Consider the following 26104-nt stretch of genomic DNA (forward strand, 5'->3'; position numbering starts at 1 on the left):
GAAAATGTTTCTTGTAAATGTATGTGTTTTTCGGGGGGCGTGGCTTGGACGGCAATGGAGACGGTCGTCTAGGTCCGTCAGCTCCACATCCCTGAGGGGTAAACAACCAGCCAAACCGGACAGAACAGAAAAAGAAAGGCAGCACAAGGCGTGGGAAAGATCTGCGCAACTGATCGGCGAGCAGGAGGTGAAGAGCGCAGCCACGGAAAGAGGAATGAGCCCCTGAGCCCACCGAGCACCAACAAAGGCACAAGAAGCAAGATGGCGGTGTGAGGCAAGAAGGGGGAGGCCAAGGAGCCACGGAGCGAGAGACAGAAAAAAAAAAAAAAAGCCCCCCACCCACCTCTGAAGCACGGCAGCAGCAGCGGAGCCTGGAGACCTACCAGGACAGGCTAAAAAGCATGGTCCGGACGCAATAAGGCAAGCCTGATGAGCCCGAGCGGAGCACTGCCACAGCAAAAAGAAGGAAAGAGGAAGATCGGGGCACAAAGGAAAAGGAGCGGAAGCAAGCGACCCAAACCTCTCCTGAAGCCGAACTACCGCCAGCGTCGGAGGACCGAAAGCAAGCGAACCGGAAGTAGGTGGCTACAAGGCGCCATTGCCGGAAATCTTCCCCGACCTCAAGCGGAAGACGGAAGGTAGGCGGCCAAGTGACCCGGAAGCGGAAAGGGAGGCACAAGGCAGCAGGAAAGCGACAGCGGACAGGGATACGGAGAAGCGCGACAGTCGGCAGAGCCGAACGCGGATGCTGCAGAGAGAGGTGCGGTAAGCAACTGACGCTAGGAGCTGCAAGGGCTGAGGAGCGAGATCGCCGTCTGAGAGGAGGGGCGCGCTGAGAGAGTCAGGCGAGAGCCTAGCGAGCGCAAGACGGAGAAGAGCCCGGTCAGCGCGTCGATCATGCAGACAGGACCGGAAGGGGCAATGAACTAGTTCGAATAGGAAAAGTGGCATATTCATTCACTGTGCAAGCAACGGGGGACAACGCGAGATATATATGACACCCTGGTGCACGCTAGACGCAGAGAGGGGTCTGAGAAAAGAACAGCACCCCAGCAAAGGCAAGAGACACTAAGTCTGCTGAATCTTAGCTACATCAGCCACCCCTGTAAGACAACAGGCAGAGGGGATCAGAAGGGGCAGAGCAAGCACTCCCCGCCCAAGCATCCATAGCAAAAACGGCCTCAAAAACAGCCAAAACAGCCTGTGCAGCCAAACACGCAACGCAGAGAGATCGCACAGAGCGAAGGGAGTGTTAAAAATCTCCGCTGTGGTGCTAAACACCACCACTGCATCAACAGCCCACGGGCGCTCCCTGTACATCTCCTCGACGAAGGCAGAGACACAAAAAGAGCCAAGGGACCGGTGAACAGGGCAGCCTGCACGCTGGCAGGACCTAAGGCAAAAACAAGAACAAGACACATCAGGGAACCGAGCAGATACAGACAAGCTACCCAACCGCCTACTCCAAAAGTAACGGGCACACCAAAGGTAGCACAAGCGGGAGGGAGGCTGGTCAACATCCTGTCAAGAAGGGGCATCAGAACAATGGCTGGCAGTGATGGGAAACCAACAGGTGAGCAGCAGAAGAAACCAAAATTTGACAACCAAGGGTCCCCGTCCAAGGCAAGAGGCGAGCCTGTCACTCTGGAGACCATTCTGCGGAAAGTGAACGAAGGCATTGAAGTGGGAAGAGAGACAAAACTCAAGCTGGAGAACATGCAACTCGAGATGGCGGCCATAAGAGCGGACCTCCACAAAACAAGCACGAGAATAGAAGCCGCAGAAAGCCGAATAAGCTCGGTAGAGGATGAAACTAGCAGGCACACCAAGGCCATAGCAGAGCTGAGAACGGCCACAAATGCTGTACAGAAACAGCTGGCGGAGAAGGATGACAGGGCAAGAAGGGGCAATATAAGAATACTTGGAGTGCCGTAAGGGGCCGAAGATAAGGCAGGCTCCTGTGTCGCCATGCTCGAGGAGATGATCCCACAACTTACAGGCATCACCTTCCAAAGAGGCTTCGAGGTACAAAAGGCATACAGGGTACCAGCAGGGAAACCATCCACAGGCAGAGGCCCAAGAGCGATAATTTGCAACCCACTGAGACTAAATCAGACGGAAGCCATATTCGCCTTCGCCAGGAAAAATCAGAATCTGACGTGGGCCGGCAACAAGATAGTATTGACCCAGGACTATTCAAAGCCGACAGTGGAGTTAAGGAAAGGCTTCCTGGCACAAAGAGACACCTTGCGGAGAAGAGGAGCCACGTTCAGCTTTGTTAGCCCAACAAAATTCAAGATAACAGACAAATGGAAGACGATGTTTTTTGAATGCCCAGAGGCTCTAAAACGATACCTGCAAGGTCCAGAAGTGGTGGACATGGAGGAGAACAAAAGCCCAGGGGCAGCAAAGAGGAGCGCGTCGCCGCTGAACGAGCAGTCAGAGTAAGAGACACACGTCTAGTTCCAGCACGGGAACAGAGAACAGTGTATCTACCTCACAATGTAAAGACAAGGAAGTGCCTCGGCAGCGGAGAGACTGAATGGCATAAAAGAGACCCGAGCAAAGAGACACACCAAAAAAGCCAAAGAAGAAACCGACTCTACCTCAGGGATGATGCGGGCAGAGGAACTTTGTCGTCGCACACCCTTTTTGCAAGTAAGGGAGGGAGGGGGGCGGGAAGCCGAGAATGGGGGAGTGGGGAGGGGGGGAGAAGGGGAGGGGGAGGTTCTATACATGGGCTTACTGACTATCTTTCATTTCTCTGCAACTCTTGCATCTTTTACTTCTCTTTCATCACACTCGCACCGAGTAGGAGCAAAGGTAAACACGAAGACATGAATAGGCACAGGAGAGCAAAAGAGCCTAATGGTAGCCCAGCAGCACAGCGAACACAAAACAGCATTAATGACACATAACAGCCAGAATAGCATAGGGTCAGACATCAAAATAGTCTCCCTAAATGTCAAGGGGCTGAATAGCCCTGTAAAAAGAAGGAAGGTGCTCGAACACCTAAGGAAACTCAAAAGCGACATTTACGTGCTCCAAGAGACGAGACTAGAAGAGGCAGACATCCCACGATTAAGAGCTAACTGGATAGGGGAGGTGTTGGGATCTCCAGCCCAGAACAAAAAGAATGGGGTAGTAACACTAATCAGCAAAAACTCGAACCTGTCTATTACAAGCTACCAAGCAGATACCCAGGGTAGGACACTAGTGACCAGTCTCAAGAGAGCAGGAGAGACATACCATGTCGCGAACATATACGGCCCTAACAGTGAGGATAAACAATTTTGGGAGGGGATAGGTGCCCAGTTACACAACCTACCAATGGAAGACCTATTGATCGTTGCCGGAGATTTTAACCAAGTTCTTGACCCAGCAATTGACAAGCACCCCGGCAGACGCTACCCAACTACTAGCCCTAACATCCTTAGAAACCTGTGCTCAAAACTTAGGATTAAAGACCCGTGGCGCCTAAGCAACCCGGACGCCAGAGAATATACATTCTACTCCAACCCCCACAACTCCTACAGTCGGATAGACTATATACTAATGTCAGAAACACACACCCACCTCATAGACCACACAGAGATAGGACCCAGAACAATATCAGATCACGCACATATAAACCTATCCCTATCAGGCAGACACAACGACAAGCCAACACGCAGGTGGCGATTCGATGACGGCCTTCTTCAACACACATCAGCGAGAGCAGAGATAGACACAGCAATTAAAGAGTATCTGACAATCAACGATACACCAGAAACACCCAGAGAGGTACTATGGGACGCCCTAAAAGCGACCATACGGGGGACTGTAATGACAATAAAGGGGAAAATGAACAAAGCAAGGAACAAAAGAATAGCCGACCTAGAGAAAGAGATCAAAACACTAGAGAACAGCCACATCGCCAGCCTAGAAGACAACAACACACTCACAAAGCTAACCAAACTGAAGTATGAGCTCAACAGAATATTAAGCGAAAGAGCAGGGACCTGGATCAACAAATACAAATCAGTCAACCTATGCACTGCCAACAAAGCGGGGAAAAACCTAGCAACCTACCTAAAAGGGAAACAAAAGCAGCACACAATTAGGGCAATCAAAGACAAACACAACAAGGCCCAGACTGCTAACAAGGACATCCTGGAGGTATTCAGGGACTTCTATGAGGGTCTATACACAAGAGATGACACGCTAAAAGACGACGGGGGCGAGGAACTCCTTAAAAGCATAGCCACACCCACACTAACAGACAGAGAACGAGACGTCCTAGAGCTAACAGTTACTGAAGATGAGATAAGGATGGCCACGGCCAACCTCAAAGGAAACAAGGCACCAGGGCCTGACGGTTTTACAGCAGGGTTCTACAAACAATACCTGACCACACTCCAACCCACTTTGAAACAGGTATTTGAGGAGTGCGTCCACAAAGGACGCATGACCCCATCAATGGCTGAGGCAAATATAATAGTCATACCAAAGGAAGGGAAGGACACGACAGAGGCAAAGAACTTCAGGCCGATCTCACTCATAAATGTAGACTGCAAGATATACGCGAAGATACTAGCCAACAGACTTAACGCCTACCTACCTAAACTCATACATAACTCCCAGGTAGGATACCTCAAAAACCGCATGTCCCATGACAACACCAGACTACTATGCCATATAATCAACCACTCGGCCCAGAGTAGTAAAGCTGCCGTAATGATAGCCCTGGACGCCGAAAAAGCATTTGATAGAGTCTCATGGCCCTATCTAGATCACTGCATGGGGAAATTCGGGCTAGGACCCAACTACAGGAGGATGGTCATGGCGCTTTACAGCAGCCCAAAGGCGCGAGTGGTAGTGAACGGCGGCACCTCAAACACACTAAACCTGGGCAGGGGCACGCGACAAGGCTGTCCACTCTCACCTGCCCTCTTCCTATTGGCAATAGAACCACTCCTAACAATGATACGAACGAACGAAGATATAGCTGGGGTGCCAATAGGAGGAGAAAAATTTAAGCTAGCGGCGTATGCGGATGATGTCTTAATAATGACAGAAGACCCTGAGAGATCAATCAAGGCACTGACAGACACGATTGAGAGGTACGCCCAGGTCTCAGGGTACAAACTCAACAAGGACAAATCAGAGTGCAAGCCCCTAAACATCCACACAACAAGTGCAGTACTAGGAACGTCGGGCCTAGCGTGGCAAAATAAACCTATTAAGTATCTAGGCATTCTCTTTGAGAGGAACCTGAGCACGACACTAGAACATAATGAACAGGCTATAATCCAGAAAATCAAGGCCAAAGTGGACGGGTGGTCACCGAAGTTCACAACATGGTGGGGGAGGGTAGAAACAATAAAAATGATGCTCACACCAATGGTGAACTATATGCTAACCATGCTACCCCTAACCAACACAGATGACTTCCACAAAAAGGTAGACAAGATACTGAACGATTTCCTATGGAGAGGGAAGAGGGCCAGAATAAGCATGCAGAAACTCAGACTATCAAAGGAGCAGGGGGGGCTAAACATAACAAACTTCAGACGATTCCACGAGGCATGCTTAGCTAGACAGGGACTGCACTGGTTGGACCCAAGACAGGACTATACACCGGCATGGCTAATACTTGAACAGGGGTTGCTAAAAGGTATGAAACCCATCACCCTCCTCACTGCCACCAAACACCCGGCATTCAAAGACAACCCGGTACTCAGGAACACAAAACGAGCTCTGCTGAAAATTGACAAACTTCTAAACACGAGCATCAAAGGAGGGCCCTTTGAATCCATCTGGCACAACCCATCCCTAAAATACAGGGGTAAGGTCCTAGACATGCACGATTGGTATAGCCAAGGGATATCCACAGCCAGGGACCTTACGAACAAGGGCGCTGACGTAACATTCGACACCCTGAAGGGAGAGTACAGCCTAAACAGCGTAGAACTGTACAACTTCCTGAAGATAAAAGTTGCAATAAGGAAGGCAAACCTCAACACCCAGACACCCTTGATAATACAGCTGGCTAACAGCCTGAACAAGCTAGGACACCAGGTAGCACACCTCTACAAGATCCTAGGCCCCAAACACACTAAACTTAATGACAAGGTGATAAACTTCTGGGGGGAGGCAGCAGGTCAAGCACTTAGTGAGGACGCTAGAGCAGAGCTATGGAGGTCCACGAGTCGGAAAAAAGTGACGGCCACACTGAACCAGACAAAATTCTGGCTGATACACAAGGCATACTGGACACCAGCCCGATTAGCCACCGTAGGCATTAGAGATAGCGACGTGTGCTGGAACTGTGATAAAGAAAGGGGAGACTTAGAACACCTCCTACTAAAATGCCCAAAAATCAAGGACTTCTGGGGGAAGATCAGAATACTTATCCACGAGATCACAGGCATAGACATACAAATAGACCTCGCAAGCCTGGCCCTAGGGTTCACGTCCCAGGCAATCACAAAGGCAGAGGACCGGGACCTCATTGATCTTCTGCTAACAGCCGCAGTCAAAATAGTCCTAACTAACTGGAAGGACACATCAAAGGCGGCTCCACAGGCGTGGCTCAACTGGGTCACGTTCCTCAGGGGGGCGGACAACATCACAGCAAAACACACACCGAAAATGCACAAGCAGTCGACCATGTGGGGGTCCCTAGACCACTACCTGTCATCACACAAGCCACCGTAGGCGTGAGCAAGACACATCTGAGGGCGCTTGCTGTCACAGCTTTGTGATAACAGAACACCGGTCACATCTCCTACTCTATCTATATCTTTCTCCACTGTCCCCCTGGGGCGCGGGACGCAAGACGATCGATCACAGAGACGTACAAATGCCATGGAACACCAAAAGGACGGAACACGAACTATGAGACTATGAGACTACGAACTGGCGAACAATCTCAAGAGTACTGTCTACCGCTCCCCCCCCCCCCTTCCTTCTTTATTTCCTCCTTTCTCCTCTTTGGCCTAATTTCTTCTTTCCTCTTCCACTCATGTATAAGCCTCGTCCATGTATGTAAATTTATATTTTTCTATATACAATAAAGAATTTCAGAAATAAAAAAAAAAAAAAAAAAAAAAAAAGTAAATGTATGTTTTCGTCTTAACTGTAAATTGCACTTATATAATTTTGTTCAAATAATTGCAATGCATTGGGTATAGCATACAAGTTTTAAATTGCCATACATCAGGCTGAACAGTAGCAATGACCATTACCATGACAGAAATCACGCTACTCCGTGTTTACAAACAGAAAAACCCCCGCCCCCTGCTTAGAGTGCGAGCGCACCGCAAGCATCACGTTATAAACGTGATGACGTCCAACACCCGGAACTAATCTGTTACTATACAGACGACTGGAGAAACGCGACCGTGCGAACCGAGTCTTGTGAGCAGGTAGGCTCCTAACCCTTGATGTGTAAAGAGATCCCTATTACAACTGAGCCTCATTTTAACCATAAGGCCTTCTGTCACCAGGCATCTTCCTGTTTTCCGTTCTAAAGGCATTGACCACCAGCCCTAAATTTAAGACTACCACGCTATCCATCTACAGTGGTAAGTCGCAGAATACGATCAGTTATTGACATACAAATGCCTATTCTGTAGTATGTGTTAGAATAACATTTGATTGTCTTATCTTGCTTCCCGACAGTGCCCGGCTGGGTATACTGTAAGTGAATTCAATTATTCCGTCACGCATGGGTTGCGTTACTTAAAGACACCACGAGGTATAATTCGTTCACCTTAGTCCACATATAACTATCAACCACTGTGACTATACACATATTTACACACTTTTCACTTTCCCTCTAGATGTCCCTCACTGTTTAGTCCTGACGAGACCCTCATCCAACAGGCCGAAACGCCGTCGACGCCACAGGGAATGAACCTCTCAAGCACAGTGTTCTATGATTGTAGATAGTCACTGATTACAATTGATTTACTATTGCGTTTGGTCATTTTCCCTTTGTAAATATCCATAGCTAAAAATTGTACAGATCACTTACTGTTTTATGTTCTGTGTTTTTTGCTTACAATATTTCTGGGGACACATCGCACTTTTTTTGTATATATGTCGCTGTTATAACTATAAGACTACTTGTTCTAGTTGAAATACAAGAGTAATTTCAAAAAATTGGTATAAGTGTGCTTCTTTCCTTGCCAACCCCTTTCTGTTAAAACCAATAGTGCTATTTAGCTGTTGTACTGTATATTTTGTATAAATAATTATGCCACAGGAACCATTGTTCTTTGGATAAACATTTTGCCCTGGTTCCGCCGTGAGTAGGGTCCCCCTTGTTCCCCCTTTTTAGAGTAGGATTAACAGGCAGGATTTGTTCTGGTCAAATAGGGTAAGCACATCTTCAACTATGTAAGTGATGGCTGTTTCCAGGGCCGGCTCTAGGCTCATGGTGGCCCTGTGCAGGGAGCGTAGGTGGGGGCCCCGTGTGTTTCGTTATCTGTGAAAATACAAGTGAGTCAATAACTTCAACCTATTCCAGATAATAAAACTTGGCTATATGTGGCCACTGTAAGTTGAAATCACTAATCACTCGATTACCTTTGCAGATATTTGTTCTCACTTCGCAGTTGCATGATTAGAGACCTGCGTGAGTTAGCAGACTCATCTCTGCATTTGCAAATAGCTGTTTTTTCAATCACTGTTATTTAAAGGGTCAGAGGTTATGCTACCAAAGAATTGGGGCACACTGCAAAATGGATGTATACCGTGGCCCATGGGGTCATTTGGATGGAGGAACAGCTCTACTTTTGTGGAGAGTGGCCAGCTCCTATATTCACTTTAACACTGTTTTAATTTGCTGTGGAATAGAAAACATTGGCACAACTACCAAACTCTCTGAGTACAAAATCATACGAAAATGGGGCCGGGCACTGCACAGCTACTGAATGAAACCTGCACAGGTAGAACAAACACCTCAAACTGTGCCATGGAATGAAAGACCCCTATGGAGCGGGGGCCTGAAGAACCACTAAGGTGGTACAAAATGCAGCAGGGGCCAGGACAGTAGTGTGCTATGCCAGTCCTGCGTTTCGTGCCCAATGAGGAGGCAAATGATGAGAGAATCAAGTTTAGGTACAGACACTAACGGAGCCTACGCCCTGCACAGAAGGATACACTGAGAGACTAGTGGCACGCACCAGCGTCCAAGCAGTTCAGGCACAGCTTGAGCTTCAGCTACCTTTTTTGGGCGAGGAAGTGAAAAAATCCATCAAGAATTTTACAAGCAGTTTCATTGCTTGGAAACGTTAATACACCTGCAATATATATTTTCTTGCATTCCGGTGACAAATTAAGTACAGCAGACAGTTTTCTATGGTTCAAGTTAAACAGTAGGATTAGGAAAGGGGGTTCGGAGAAACTATGGAATTATTTAGTTAAGAATACTATGGCGGCTCAAAACGACGAGAAATACTTTAAATAGTATGAAATGTAGCAAATTAGTCATTTTGAGGTTAGTTTCTACTGAAAGAGATTAACTAGTGCATTTGTTACGAAACGCCTAACAAAATCATCCCAAAACTACCAGAGAACAGCCGTAAATGTTTCATGATCTGTGCCACTGACCAAAGAAAAGTCAATGTATAAAGTACGACGAGTCAAAGAAAGTTTACAAAACGAGTGATAAATAAATGGATGGATGTATAACCTAGAGGAAGAGAAGGGCAGAGGCATATCCCAGCCGATGAGTTAAATCAAATCAAAAGAAAGTTGGGCAGTCAGAGCAAGTAATAGCGCCAACCAGAATTGTTTTATGATAGTGTCTGCATTACATTCCACCATTTCGTCTCAAGAGGTGTTCCTGTATTATATTTTAAATACCATTTAGGTTACGAAATGAGCACTGCATTTCACACCTACTTCTTGGAACTGCCCAAGGACCACTTTACGCCTGCTCAGACAATGACTGCCATTGCAAGTGAAAGAAGAGACACTCTCAGTTCCTGGATTGCCACAAAAGTAAACGAAAGCCTTATTGGTCGCCTTCTGCTCTCGTGACAGCTGAGATTATTATTTTCTTCTACCGATTTGTCCACACAGCACAATACTGTCCGCTCAGTCACGTGTTCGTTCACCCATCCACTCACCCTCGCAGGTGCGCAATCACGCTAATTTGAAATGACATATTTTTTCATGAAATGGCTGGCACTTAAAATGAGCCCGAGGGCAAAACTCTCAGACTAATGTTATCGACTTAAGTGTCGAGGGCGGAAGGGCGCCATGACCAAACTTAACTAGGCCCATCACGGCCACGCGCCTCCTGCCGCCAACGAACTCGGAACTGTTTGGAATATTACTCTCTTCTCAAAAGCAATTCACTCAGGCAGGCACCACCTCACATGGTTACACACGCGTGTCGTGTCTCGAGTCGTGACATAATGTGGCGCAGAGAGACAAAGTAATACCATTCAGTACTGACGACTACGCTACGCACCAGATGTAAACAGTTACAGTACACTCATGATAAATCATATTCATTACTGGGCATAAGGCAGCTCAACTGGAAAGACAGGCAGGCGATTATTACAAGTCATTAAGAAATATATTTTGTGAGCACAGTGTCTCACCGGCGCGTTAGTCGGACTCTCGAGGAAGAGACTTGTCGGAGGACACTCAGGTGTTCTAGTGTCTGACTCTATCGATGATCGGAGGGGCGACAGGACGAGGAGTCAGTTAATTTATTTCTTTATGATAATTATTTTTAATTCTTCTCTACATACACGATGTGACCGTGACGAGCTCGGAGTCGATGCACCACCGTTCACAGTGACACACTCTCCCAGTGAGGCGCCGCGTGATGGAGCGTGACGTGACCACAGCACCGTGACGCGTCACGGCTAAATTGCGCACTGCGCACAGCGTGCGGGGCTGTCCCAGGGCCGTCACGTCGTCATAGGGTAAGATTGATGGCCCTGGGACCCAGCTGCTGGCTGGCTGCCTGGGAAATTGAAACCAAACCCATGAATGACTATGACTATGACTACTGTATTGTAAACAACAGCGCTCACGCGCGCCTTCGCAGCCATTGCCGGTCGGAGGCCACCAAATCCCTCCAGGGGGCCGCCAGTGATAGTTCCGAATCCGATCATCCGATCCTCGGCTCGGTGAGGTCGGGATCGTGGCGGCCCCTCGGGTTTAGCGGCCCTGTGCAGGTGCACAGTTTGCACATGCCTAAGGCCGGCCCTGCTGTTTTGGTGCTGTGGCCTTGACGAAGTACGATTGAAATTGATCTAGTAGCTGAAATTCCTCAATGTGGTTACATAGTTGTACCTGTACACATTTCTCAATGAACGTTGCCAGAGTAGGGGTGTAAGTGATTGGTCGGAAGTCATTCAGCTTCTCAAGGTTTCTTGAGGATGGGGAAAACTAGCCCAGACTTTATGCAGTCAGGGATCGCACTTTGAAGTATACTATAGAATCTAGTAACTTGAAATAACTAAAAGAAACTGGTGGAGCGCTGTGCTATGCCAAATCTGGTAAGGCCACTTTCTGACAGTTTCAAAATGCAGGGATGCGCCGTGTTTACAAGAATGCAGCACACTCCTGCATTACCCCTAGCACTGGTGCTAGAAATGCTCCCTAGTGGCAGCGCAGGCACTCTAGCGCCATTTTCCTAGAGTGCCTGAGCTGTAGGGGTGATTGTTTATGTGCGGGAAGGGACAGTTTTCTGCACATAAACTATCTTAAGAGGCAATTTGCTCTGTGTGTTGCATTTTGCAGCACACATAGAAAGAGCAATATACGAGGAGAAATAAAATATTTCTCCTTGTAGCGCCTGTTTGAAACCACGTGTTCCTTGGCAGTATTTTTGGCACTGCCCACTCCTTGTAAATATAGGGCAGCATCAAAAACCACTGGGTGTTGCAGCGTAACGCCCACTGAAACACTCATTGCACGCCTCTTTCATGCTTAGTGTTGCTTGAATAGGGGCATTATTTTCAAGGTGGCCCTAAGCCACAAAAATGCCTTGTAAATATGCCATAGTAGTTAACGCCACAGTAGCGATGGAAAAAGTGATGCTCTGTTGGCGTTAGGGGCTTGTACATATGCCCCCAGGTGTCTGGGAATACATCCTGCATTCAGACAACACCCTCCTCATTCTCACTGCTCACCCTTCACTTTCATGTTCACCCTGCACTCTAAGCGATCATACTGCACTCACCTGCTCACCCTCCTCCTACCCTGCACTCACACGAGCACATCACTCACTCTGCAACCACATGACCCTCCACTCACTTGTCACTTTCACTGCTAATGCTACACTCACAGCTATCACACTGCACTCACGCTGTTACCCTGCACTCACACCGTTCATCCTTCCCTTACCACACAAGCACACCTCTCACCCTGCACTCACAGTGACCTCACTGCACATATGCCCCTAGCCATGAACTCATGCTGTTATCCCTCAAATTACCCTGCGGTCACATGAGCACACCTCTCACCCTGTACCCACAGTGATCACACTGCACTCACACCACTCACCATGCACTCACGCTTTTCACCCTGCACTTACATAAGCAGACTACTCACTCTGCACTCATATGATACTTAACTCACCTGTCACTCTCACTGCTCACTCTGCAATCTCACTCAAACAAGCACATCGCTCACCATGCATTAATTCCTCCCACTCTGCACCTTCAACCATACCAATACTCATGTCACATCACTCACCCGGCAGTCACTCCCTCTCACCCTATTTTCACACTGTCACAATGCTCACTTTGCACTCACATAGGCTCACACTTCACTCATATTTGCACAGTACTCACACTACGCAAACAAGCACAGCACTAAGCCAGGCGTCACACCGCTCACTCTGAACTTCCACCTCTCACCCTTCACTCACACAGACAAACAGCTCAGCCTGCATTCATTCGGGCACTCTGTTCATCCAGCCTGCACACAGGCTGCAGTAACTGATAGGGACACACCACACACTCTGTACTAAGTCCCCTTACCATGCGCTCACCAGTCATTCTCACAGATCTCTCTTCACTCTCGCCACTCACCCTGCACTGCACACAGGCACACCACTCACCCTGCATTTACAGTGCTAACAACAGCCTATACTCACTCCTCCCACTCTGTACACACTCCTCTCACCCGACACTCAAATGGGCTCTCCTCTCACATTGCATTCATGCACCTCACCGACCCTTACATTGGCACATTTTTCACTCTACACTTGCACCACTCATGGTGCACTCACTCCCACTATTCACCATCACCCAGCACTTTCATGAGCACACCTCTTACTCCGCACTCATAAAAATTACACACCTCTCATGAATATTCACATATTTCTGCAAAGGCACCCACATAATTCCTGCTCTTTCGGTAGTTCTAGATGCCTACGTAATTCCATCAGTAACGAGGCTGGTGCAAGAGGGGAGAGTGGACAGAGAATACGGGCTGGAGCAAGGAGAGAGACTAGCAGAGGCTTTGGGGTGTGGCGATGGATTGAGGATTGTATGAGACCTTCAGCCATTCCTGGCTTTCCATTCATCATCATTCTTCATTCTGGGACTTGTAGTTTTTAAGTAGGTTCTCAAAAAACCCAAATTGCAAAGTGTTACTGGATAAATCTTTGGTTGCCAAAGAAGTCAATCATTTCATGAGATCAGTGGTATGCTGCGATATTACCTGGTAGAATGTGGATTCGATCATTTCCAATACTGTAACTGCTTCATCCACACGTGAAACCGAATATATGCCCTGTACAGAAACTTTAAGGAAGTAAACCTTTAATTCACATAATACTTGTAACAAATATTGATAAGGCAACATATTATTTTTGAATAGAGAATATATTTTTACTAAGCTTCACTAAGAGGTAAGGCAGGTATAGCAGAAGCAGCAGGGCAAGCTTTTCTAATACAATAAAAGCAGATTGACTAATGGGAGTGTGAGCGGTAGGGTGTCTGTGTGTGAATGTGACAGAGTACAAATGTATGAAAGAGTGCAAGTGATTTAGTGAGAATGTGTGCGAGAGAGAATGTGTGTTTCAGTGTTTGTGTTTTATGTAAGGGTGGGCGTAGTTCAGGAAGTAGAGCTACGCGAAGCTACGCGAAGTGCACTTCGCACTACGCGAACTTCACGTAGCACTACGCGAGCTGCGTAGTAGCATGTTCGCACTGTGAAAGATGTGTTTTCAATGATCTCACAGTGCGGACAAGCATCCGGCACTGTGCAATCATTGAAAACGGCATCTTGCACAGAGCGAGCTGTAGTTTTCTGCTGCTCGATCAGATTATTCTCAACGCAAACTGGTAGTTTCTCATTGAGAGCGGTCGCGAGCATGCGCAACCACTCACAATGAGAAACCTTACCTCCCCATGTTGAGAATCTTGCCGGGATGTCATTTTGCTTGCTCGCGGTCGCGAACATGACGTTCAGGACCGCCGTGCACCACTGCACGTTATTCCCGCCATCGGTAATTAGTGTTCTAACTCCGGTTTTTATTCACAGCGTAAGCCTTAACCTCAGCGCCAGCGACCGCACTTGGTCCTGGAACCAATTACAGTACGATTAGCCGTCTGAATCGAGGTAAGACTGACAATACCTGCTGGAATCCACCATACTTGACCTTAGCTCGCACGCCCTCACATCCGTGTCCTTTCGTTTTGATACCGCTCACAGCTGTGCATGAACATATACCCTATATGCGCGACTGTTATCAAGGACACAAATAAATGCGGTTAGTCCCGATAAGCACTCACGCGGCTCACGCCCCACGGATCGAATCACGCGTATTTTGTTACAAAACACTTCTCGCGTTTTTAAACTCACCTGTACACTTGCACCTGAAGAGTTCACTGCGGTTCCGAATATTGTATATGTGTGCATATCCTTCAAATTGCTGACTACTCAGGCTTTGATTTCTAAAAAATTTATTTTTCTTTTTCCTCCCTGTTTGTCCCACAAACAGGCGTAATAATTTACTCAGGCAAATCAATTGTTTTTACAGTCCTGATGATGATCCTTAACTATCTGAGCAATGGATCGAAACGTCGACTCTTTTAAGTGGACATACATGTAACCACTGTGCATCAATTTGTATGCTCCACTCTGGAGAACACTGTTTACACTGATTTAAAAGTGTCCAGTTTGCTCTTTTTTTCCCTTGCCTGTGAACTTTACTGCTCTAATTCTTGCTTCTATTTTCTGTCTCTCTCACTAGTTTGGTACAGGATTGTGCCCTACTACAAACAACTACTTTTTGTATTCCATTCATTGTTTTGATTGTAAGAAAATAAAAATCCTGGTCCGGCTGGACAGGTTAAATATATACTCCCTATTGTGTTCTATATCAAAAATTGTTTTTATCTCTGATTAAGCTCAGGACCTCTGTTCACGCCAAATAATCTATACCCATGGTCCCCTGCTACCTTTTGGGTCCCCCTTGTTTTTATAAAAAACCTATCCGGGTGTGTGCTATTGTTCTTGTAGACAGTAGGGCTAGGGGTATATATTAGACAAATCATGCATGTTTTAACCAGCTTTTCAGCATATGCTGGTATCTTAGAGTTGTACCACGTAGGTTCCAACAACTTGCATATCCCTTTTGCACTAATGTGAGCAGGACCATGGGCCATCGTAACTACTGGTGGCACTTGACTGTCAGGTAACATCCATTGTCTTTCCATAGTCGAACGTACCCAGCAACCATCAATTCCCTTCTTTGCTACTTCCTCAGGAGTAGCATAGAACTGAATATCAATCACACTTTGCGCTGTGTTTTCAACCATGCCCTCATCTGTCACCCACCTAGCGGGACCTCCTAAATACATTCCTTCTCTTTTCCTAAGAGCTGTTTGTCTGGCTGTCTGGTCAGCCAGGGCATTGCCTTTCCCAACATCATCTGTCACTTTCTTATGGGCCTTCCATTTTATAATGGCCACCTTTTTGGGGAGTGTCAGGGAGACCAACAGTCTGTGAATTAGGGGGCCATGTTGGATCTTGGTCCCATGGGAAGTAAAGACATTCCTTTCTTTCCACAATCTCCCGAAGTTTTGGGCCACCCCAAAGGCATACTGACTGTCAGGATAGATATTTACTGTTATTCCCTTGCTTATCTCACAAGCTCTAGTGAAGGCCACTAATTCTGCTGCCTGAGCAGAGCACTGCGGAATCTGAGCTGTTTCTACTACTTGCTCCAATGTCGTGAGGGTGTAGGCGGCTGAGGTGTTACCATCTGGCCTTCTGAGACATGATCCGTCCACATACAGTGTACCTTCTGGTTCTGCTATCGGGGTATCCTGTAAGTCAACCTGTCCCTTTGTCTCCTCCTCTGTCCTTAGTATGCAGTCATGTGGTTCTAAGTGGGCATCCTGAGTATCCAGTGGGAGTAATGTGGCGGGGTTCAGTACAGTGCATCTTTTGATGTTGATGTGGCTGGCAAAGTGTGTCAGTTCATATCCTGTGAGTTGTGCGCTAGTGAGGTACTGTGTCTTGGTGTTATTAAGGAGGGTATCTACGGAATGGGGGACCATCAGAGTCAGGGGGAGTTCATGACGATTCCCGCACTCTGATAGACCATGAGGGTGGCCACAGCGGTCGCCCGTAGGTATCCTGGGAGAGCCCTTGCAACAGAATCTAAGGTGGCTGAAAAATAGGCACATTGCGGTTGGTGACCCCAAACATCTGGGTCAAGACAGCGCATGCACAGCCGTCTAGCCCATGTACAAAAAGAAAAAATTGTTTGCTATAGTCAGGAGTACCGAGGACTGGAGCAGTACACAGGGCCCTCCTCAAATCTTGAAAGGCCTGTGCATGCTCTGTAGTTCATGGAAAGGAACTGTCTGATATGTCCTTAGTGGTGAGGGCAAGAAGAGGTTTGACCATGGCCGAAAAATTGGAAATCCACTGTCTACAGTATGAGGGTAGGCCTATAAAGGCTCACACCTGCTTTTGTGTTTGTGGGGTCGTCATAGCATTGATAATGGCTACACGATCAGCGGTGAGCTGCCTTCCCTCCTTTGAGAGAAGATGACCTAAATAGGTCACCTTCTCTTGACAAAATTGAAGCTTTTTCAAAGAGACTTTGGGGCATATTACCAACAAATAGCGAGAATTATCGCTATGTTGGTTTAGCGGCGATTTTTTTATCGCCGAGCTGCGGCGATTTTTATCGCTTAGGAACCTTGCTATTATCAAGGTATATCTCCTAAGCGATAAAAATCGGCCGAAATGCATGAATATCGCTGAAAAGTCAGCGATATTCATGCATTACCAAGCTAATGCTCTTAGCCATGTTATCCACCTACCATTGGATAACATGGCTAAGAACTGCTCAGGGGCAGGTGTTAGCTTTTGGAGATATTCGCGCTTAGCGCGAATATCTCCAAAAGTTGGTAATAGGAGATAGCGATGTTAGCGACTGTTTCCAGTCGCTAACATCTTGACACGCCCACTTTGCATGTCATTAGTGATAAATATCACTGACATGCAACGCGGGGCCCATGATGGTCGCTATCTCCTACTAGCTGTCGCTAACTGGTGTTAGCGACAGCTAGGTAATAGGGAGATAATTTTATCTCCGCTTTTTTGGCTTTTAAAGCCAAAAAAGCGGAGATAAACCCCCTTGATAATATGCCCCTTTGTGATTATGGAGGGCAAGGTGGCATAACAAACAGAGAGTAGCTTCTTTACATGCTGGGACAGAATTTGCAGCAATGAGGAGGTCATCTACATATTGTATTAGTGTGGAATTATCAGGGAGTTCTAAGGAAGCTAGTTGACTTTTTAGGGCTTGACTATAGATACTGGGGCTCTCGGATAAACCTTGAGGGGCGAGGCAGAATCTAAAGGTCCGCCCTCCAAGGGAGAAACCAAACAAATGTCTGCTGTCAGGATGTATAGGAATGCTTAAAAAAGCATTCTTCAGGTCTATGACAGAGAAGTGTGTGGCGTCAGAAGGGACCATCGTTAAGAGGGCTGTAATGTCGGGGACAACAGGATATTGGGAGATTGTTATTTTCTTAGGGGCTCTCAGGTCAATCACAAATCGGTATATTTTAGGGGAGAGAGCATCTCCATTGGTCTTTTTAAGAACAGGAATAATGAGACTGTTACAGATATTGCCACGTGTCTCTTCCACTGCGCCCTTGTCCATCAATTCAGATATTATTGTCAAAAAGGCCATTTCTCCTTCCGCGGGTAGTCGATACTGTCGCAGGCAGGGGAGACGTGCACCTGTCTGGATGCGTATCACATGAGGGGGAATGTTGAGATACCCTACATCAGTGTCTGATGATGCCCAGAGGGAGGAAGGTAAAGACTGCAACTCTGGTGGGAGGGGACCGGACAGATACATGTAGGATGCTGCGGTGGGAGAAATTGTTAGGGATACACCTTGGGGACTACATGATATGGTCGCATACAGAGCTTTCAGTAAATCCATACCTAACAAGTTTTCACTGCAACCTGTAGTAAGGACCAAGGGAGCGTCAACATGTGCAGGGCCAATATCGAGAGGGAGGGGTTCAGAGACAGGACTGGTCACAGGTATTCCTGCTACACCCACGGAGACATTCATATTGCCAGAAAGGGGTGCCTATGCTTGGTAGGATCCTGTCTCATCAACTTCATCATAATCATCATTATAATAAGTGCGTATTGCTTCGTACCCATCAAACCTGTTGGCTGGGTGCGGCCGGACGGGATAGTCATCCCTGGGCCTACGTTCTTTATTCTGTGGATGGGGCGAGCCATGGTCCCTAGTCGGCCTCTCTTCCCTAGGAGCGCGAGGCCGAGTCTTCCCTGTTCGGATGTTTTCAGCTAACACAGGACAGTCATCTATCCAATGGCCATACCCCTTACAATAAGCACACTGATCTGTTTGGAGGGCTCCCGTGCGTTGAGGGCTGGAGGGGGTAGACTGGCGAGCCCTCGGAAGGGGTAGGAGTTGAGGTCTAAAATTCCCACGGGCATCGGGACCTCGGGAGGGTAAGCCTGCTGCAGAAGGGCCCTAGTCTTAAGGTCCCTAACCTTCCTACATTCCCTGTCTCTATCTTCATTCTCCCTATTCTTGTGATATTTTGCCATAGCCAAGATACCAGTCATAGTTTGGGCAGACCACGCACTTTCAACTTTCTTAAGCCTGGCGGAGATCTCAGGAAGCATGTTGCTGACAAACTTATCGACAAATACTGGGCCAGTACCTGGGTTATGGGGATCCAAACCACTGTGTCCCTTGTATTCTGTCTCAAAACGGGTAAAGAAGTCAGCCACATTCTCATCTTTTCGCTGCCTACAGGCGTTTATTTTATCCAAGTTAATGACAGTTTCCGGCAAAAAAAATTCATAAACGTCATTATTTTACCGGGCAAAGTCAGAATGGCAGCTTCTGGTTTAGTCCCTCCTACCCTTGCTTCTTCCTTAGCCTCTAAGTCAGCCCATTTACCTCCCAATGCCACTTCATGGTCAGTATGTCGAATCTTGTCCCAAATTTCAGTGGGGACAACCGTACCAAAAAGTAAATCTATATCCTCCAGAACGAGAGTACCTGCAGATATATTCTGACCTAATTCTCTGTAAAAGGCAGCTGGATTCTTCCGGGCGTCTGGTAATCATCCTTTTAACTGCATTACTTCTGACCTTTTCCAAGGAACATGAACCCAAAGCCTGCGCCAGTGTGCTTCAACAGCCCCTCTACCATTATTTTGGGCATCGGTAACTGCGTTAACAAAGACAGGCCACCTCTCTCATTAGCATAGCTGTTTCCAGAGGGGTGTTGAGAAAAGCAGTCATATCACGGTAAACCATTATAGCAGACATAGCGCCAAACATCTCCTCTCCCTTAACATCGCCTCTTTTTATTTGTGACCTAAGGTCCGTTAATCCGGTGGGTACCTGTTTAAGCGCATTCTCAAATCTTTGCATGACCAAAGTACACATATATTCAGCCCAGGTGGTCTGTTCTATAATCGTCCACTGAGAAAAGGTGGACCATATTTCTTTAAAGGTATAAATATTCCCGTTATTTATCCAACATTCAGACTGCTGCCTCTGTAGGTAATTTTCTCGAAGAGATGAAAAGCTGACTGCAGAGCACAGGGAGGCCAGTCGGGGGGAATTCAACAATTTATATAAATCCTGCTGAACTGTAGACCTCGGGGAAGTGGGAAAAGGGCGGGTAGGGGTAAGGCCGCAGGGGTTGGGCGGATGGAGACTTGCTGTCATTCCCGCAGCGAGGACAGTGTTAACGGGCGTTGTTGGTGTCATAGGAAAAGTCGGGAGGGTCGGTGTGACAGGGAGAACAGTAGGAGGGGCAGTGGGGGCAGGAGTGGGTGGTGGTGGTGGGGCATGCGGGGTGTGAGGCGTCAGGGCAGGGTACATTGGGGCATATGCAGGAGGGCTTTCTAGCATAGCATCAATCAAGGAATCACCTTCTTCTCTCACTTCCATATGGCCCTCTCCTTTCTCCTCACGAGCTGGATAACATTTTTGTATCCCAGCCCCATGCTCCCTATCGGCTATTTCTACGGATTTTGTCATTTGATTTAGCAAATATTCTCTGCCTTGGTCGGCCATTGACATATGTTCCTGTTTTCTTTCCTGAGCCTTCTGTTTTCTAGCTCTCTGCTCTATCTCTTTCCTCCAAAATCGGACAGATTCAAACATAGACGGGCGCGTTTTTCTTTTAATTAATTGTTCCTCTAAGTTGGCGAGAACTTGGCAATTAAAGGAGCCATATAGGGGCAACTGTAATTCTGCTTTACTTTTTTTGTATATTTTACCCAGAATGAGGAAAACATTATGGCAGAAGGGCCATGTTTAACATACATCCTATTGCCAGGGGTCCCTTCTGGAGGAAGCGGACAGGCCGGCGTACACATACAAAAACATAATTTTTTGAACGTACGACTGACTGGCATGCTTAAAAACAGATAACAGACACCAGCGGGTTTCTAAAACTCACCTCGCTTGCTTGGCTTTTGCAAAAGTCAATAACAGCAGAATCATACAGAACAGACACCAACGGGTTTTTAAAACTTCACCTCGCTTGCTTGGCTTTGGCAAAAGTCAATAACAACTTGGCTTTTGCAAAAGTAAATACCAGAATCATACAGACTTGGCGGATGATCAGTCCACCCTTACCTTACAGGGGTAGTTCTCTTCTGCAGACGTAGGGCTGTGTCCTGCTCCAGAAATTATTTGCTAGGGGACTCCAGTGAGAACACGGTCATGTGGCCCAGACCGGGTGGGGAGGGACAGTGGGCGAGTCGTTCGGTCTACCGGAATACAAGAATCCCTCGGGTAGGGCGCCTCCGTCGGAGTCTCTCAGTGCACCTCCTCACATCCACCGGGCCTGACTTCCGTACTCGTGCAGTGCCTGTTCAGGCGCCATTTGAAGAACCGAGATAACCCACTTACTGGGTCTCTGTGGCGGGGGAACCGCACAAATCTTCCATACCTTCCGTACTCAGTAAAAGGAGACATAGGAGCCTTCGTCTGCAGGAGGAACCCAGATTTATTTCAATAGCCCGGGCTATGGAACAGAGTCCCAAGCTAGTCGGAGACAAAACCCAGGAGGCTGCTACTTCACTCTGTAGCTTACAAGCCTTTTATGCATTTTTTATCCCAGTCTTTTGGCTGTCAGACCATTGTCTAATCAGGGCAGTGTTTACAGTTGATAACCAGATCCAGACAATGTTTGTAGTTAGTGACCTGGTCAAGTCTTGGTACACAGATCAATCAATCAATCAATCAAATACACTTATAAAGCGCGCTACATACCCGTAGGGTCTCAAGGCGCTGGGGGGGGGGGGGGTGCCGCTACTGCTCGAACAGCCAGGTCTTCAGCTTCTTCCTGAAGGAGAGGTGGTCTTGGGTCAGGCGCAGGTCGGACGGGAGGGAGTTCCAGGTCTTGGCGGCCAGGTAGGAGAAGGACCTTCCTCCTGTAGTCGCTCTTCGGATGCGGGGGACGGCGGCGAGGGCGTGGTTGGCTGATCGGAGGTGGCGTTTGGGAGCGTAGAAGTTGACTCGGCTGTTGAGGTAGCTCGGGCCTTGGTCGTGTAGGGCTTTGTGTGCGTGGGTGAGGAGGCGGAAGGTGATTCTTTTGTTGACGGGGAGCCAGTGAAGGTCTCTCAGATGTCCGGAGATGTGGCTGGAACGTGGGATGTCGAGGATGAGTCTGGCTGAGGCGTTTTGGATCCGCTGGAGTCTCTTCTGGAGCTTGACGGTGGTCCCGGCGTAGAGGGCGTTGCCGTAGTCCAGTCGGCTGGTGACGAGGGCCTGGGTGACGGTCTTCCTGGTCTCTGTGGGGATCCACCAGAAGATCTTCCGTAGCATGCGTAGGATGTTGAAGCACGCCGAGGAGACGCTGTTGACTTGCCTGGTCATGGAGAGGGAGGAGTCCAGGGTGAAGCCCAGGTTTCGTGCATGGTCTGTTGGTTTGGGTGCGGTGCCCAGGGCGGGAGGCCACCAGGAGTCGTCCCAGGCGGAGGGTGAGGAGCCCAGGATGAGGACCTCCGTCTTGTCCGAGTTCAGTTTCAGGCGGCTGGTCGTCATCCACTCGGCTACCTCTTTCATCCCTTCGTGCAGGTTGGCTCTGGCGGCGGCGGGGTTGTTGGTCAGGGAGAGGATCAGCTGGGTGTCGTCGGCGTAGGAGATTATGCTGAGGTGGTGTTTGCGTACGATGGCCGCGAGGGGGCTCATGTAGACGTTGAAGAGGGTGGGGCTCAGGGATGATCCTTGGGGGACGCCGCAGATGACTTTGGAGGCTTCTGACTTGTACGGTGGTAGGCGGACTCTCTGTGTTCTTCCGTCCAGGAAGGAGATGATCCATTCCAGCGCCTTGTCCTGGATTCCGATGTTGCTGAGGCGCCGTACTAGGGTGCGGTGGCAGACCGTGTCGAATGCCGCGGAGAGGTCTAGGAGGATGAGGGCCGCTGTTTCTCCATTGTCCATCAGGGCTCGGATGTCATCGGTGGCGGCGATGAGGGCGGTCTCGGTGCTGTGTTTGGCTCGGAAGCCGGACTGTGAGGGGTCGAGGGATCCGTTCGTCTCGAGGAAGGCGGCCATCTGCTTGTTGACGGTCTTCTCGATGACTTTGGCTGGAAACGGGAGAAGCGAGATGGGGCGGTAATTCTTGAGGTCGGTGGGGTCCGCTGTTGGTTTCTTGAGTAGAGCGCTGAGTTCGGCGTGTTTCCAGTTTTCAGGGAAGATGGCGGTGTCGAATGAGGTGTTGATGATGTCTCGCAGGTGGGGTGCGATGACAGCGTCGGCCTTGTTGAAGACGTGGTGAGGGCAGGGGTCGGTCGGTGATCCGGAGTGGATGGAGTTCATCGTGCGGATGGTGTCTTCGGTGCTGATCGGGGTCCAGGCGTGGAGGGTGGTGGTGGGGGGGGGTGGCTGGTCGGTCGTGGTGTGCGTTGGTTGGTTGTTGAAACTGCTGTGTATGTCCGTGATCTTGTTGTGGAAGTATGAGGCGAGGGAGTTGCAGAGGTCTTGCGATGGGGTGATGTCGTTGTTTCCTGCGCTGGGGTTGGAAAGCTCTTTCACGATGTTGAAGAGTTCCTTGCAGTTGTGTGCGTTGTTGTCCAACCGGTCCTTGAATGCTGTTTTCTTGGCGGCGCGGATCAGCTGGTGGTGTTTCCGGGTGGCAAGTTTGTAGGAGGTTCTGTTGTCCGGTGTCGGTTCCCTTTTCCAGACTTTCTCGAGGGCTCGGCAGTTCTTCTTGGAGCTTTTGAGTTCGTCGGTGAACCATGGGGCCTTCTTGCTGCCGGGTCTGCTGGGCGGGGTCCTCAGCGGGGCGAGTTCGTCCGCGCAGTTGCTGATCCACTTCGTGAGGTTGTCGGCGGCCTGGCTGGGGTTCGCTGAGCTGGCAGGAGGGTGTTGGCTCAGGGAGGTGGCGAGCTGGTCTGCTGTGATCTTGTTCCAGCTTCTGCGGGCGGTCTGTTGCTGGTGTTGGTGGGTCGTCGTTCTCTTGAAGGTGAAGTGGACGCAGCTGTGGTCCGTCCATTGAAGCTCTGTGGCGTGGCTGAAGTCGATGTCTGTGCTGGATGAGAAGACGGCGTCGAGTGTGTGTCCGGCGAGGTGGGTGGGGGTGGACACCAGTTGCTTGAGTCCCAGGTTGGCGAGGTTGTCGAGCAGGGTGCTGGTGTTGCGGTCGTTGTTGTTCTCCAGATGGAAGTTGAGGTCCCCCAGGAGGATGTAGTCAGCGGAGGGGAGGGCGTGCGGGCTGACGAAATCGGCGATGTCCTCGCTGAATTGCGTGCGTGGTCCCGGGGGTCGGTAGATCAGGGTGCCTCTGAGGGTGGTGTTCGGGTTGGTGTGGATCTGGAAATGCAGGTGTTCGGCGCTGGTCAGGGTGTTGTCGGTGCTGGTCGTGAGACGGATGGTGTTCCTGTGGATGATGGCGATGCCTCCTCCCATCTGGTTGGCGTTTCGGTCCCTCCGGACGATCTTGTAGCCCTCTGGGATAGCGATGGCGATGTCGGGAGCTGAAGAGGCGTTCATCCAGGTCTCCGTGAGGAAGGCAACGTCGGGGGCTGTGGCGTCTAGGAGGTTCCAGAGTTCGATGGCGTGTCTGTGGACGGAGCGGGTGTTGAGCAGGATGCACTTGAGGTGGGAGCTGTTGGTGTTCGACTTGGCGGGTGCTGGTGCGGGGCTGGTCCGGATGCAGGAGAATTTGCAGGCGTGGCAGCTGAAAGGTCCGTGGGTGCGTCTTGGAGTGGCTTGGTGGCAATCTGGGGGTCGGCCGGTGTTGAGAGCGATGAGGGTGGCGGCTGAGCACGTCAGGCGGGTGCGTCGAGGTGCTCGAGGACCAGGGGTCCTGGCGCTGGTCGCGATCCGGTCGCGGACGGGCGCAGACGGGCTTACCTTCGGCGCACAATCGGCGCGCCCGCTGCGCGTAACCGCTGCGCGTTCGCACGGTCGCCATTTAAGGCGAAGTGCGCGGGTGGGCGGAGCAGCTGGGAGGCGGGAGCGGGGAGGGTTACAGAAGGCAAAAAAGGGGCGGGGACAAGCGGCGGTGGCGGGAAGGGGGGGCGGGGGGCGGCGAGGTAGGCGGACAACAAGGAAGGAGAGCCAAACACGGGGAAAATGCAAAAACAGTGGAACAGGCACAAAGAAACGAAAAAACAGGGGAAAAAAGACAGTTAAACCTTAACAAGCACAAAAAACCGTCAAAACAAATGGCAAAAACACTCGCAGCGGCGGCGGCCGGCAAACGAGGCAGCAGCGAGGCAGGGGCATTGTTCACTCGGCTATGATCACGGCTCAGTCTTTCAGGTCATTGTCCAATTGCCTTGATCAAAGCCTGGTCTTTCAAGTCATTTGTTTATTCACCCTGATTAGATTCACCCTGAATGTCCAGCAGTCAGACCATTGTCTAGATAACCTGATCACGGTGTCAAGGTTGTTTACCAGGCTGGGAGCAGGAGATGGAAAACAAGCTTGTTTACACAGGGTGTGGGTGTCTCATGGCTTTCTGTTGAACTGCAAAGAACAGGGGGTTGGGTGTGCGACAGTTCCTGGGCAGAAATGCAGGCTGCAAGATGTTTTTTGTCGTGTCAGTTTAGATTTTCCTTAGGCATCAGCAGAAATGACCAGGTGGGTCGTGTGGAAGTGTTTGACACGAGATGGCAATGAAAAAATAATGGAATCTCGGTACAGATGATGCTGATCGGAAAAAAACACTTTTCCTCAGTGAGATTTCACTCCTTCACCAGACGCACAGCTTGATCCGTGTATTTAACACATATTAACCTTCAATTTTACCAGATTTTCAAAATAATGATTCTATGTACTCCTAAAGTTCTTGATCACCTGTTTAATGTCCTTTTGAATCACACGTGAGATGCTTATGTTTTCAACAGTTTCTCATGCGGCAGATATGCCCATCCGGACCTTTTTCTGTAGCATGCCAGAATACATAAAACATCCTCAGTCACTGATCTTATCTGACCCAATGCACTTCGGGCTGTTAAAAAGGGCTTCTCTCAAATAAAAGAACAATGCCATTAGATTCTAAGCTACAGACCTCTCTACTTTACAGTTTAAACCACGAAGTATAGAATACACATTTCATGCCAAATTTGATAACTAACCCCTCAAC

This window comes from Lissotriton vulgaris, chromosome 8 (assembly GCF_964263255.1).
Source record: "Lissotriton vulgaris chromosome 8, aLisVul1.2, whole genome shotgun sequence".
Lineage (NCBI taxonomy): Eukaryota > Metazoa > Chordata > Amphibia > Caudata > Salamandridae > Lissotriton > Lissotriton vulgaris.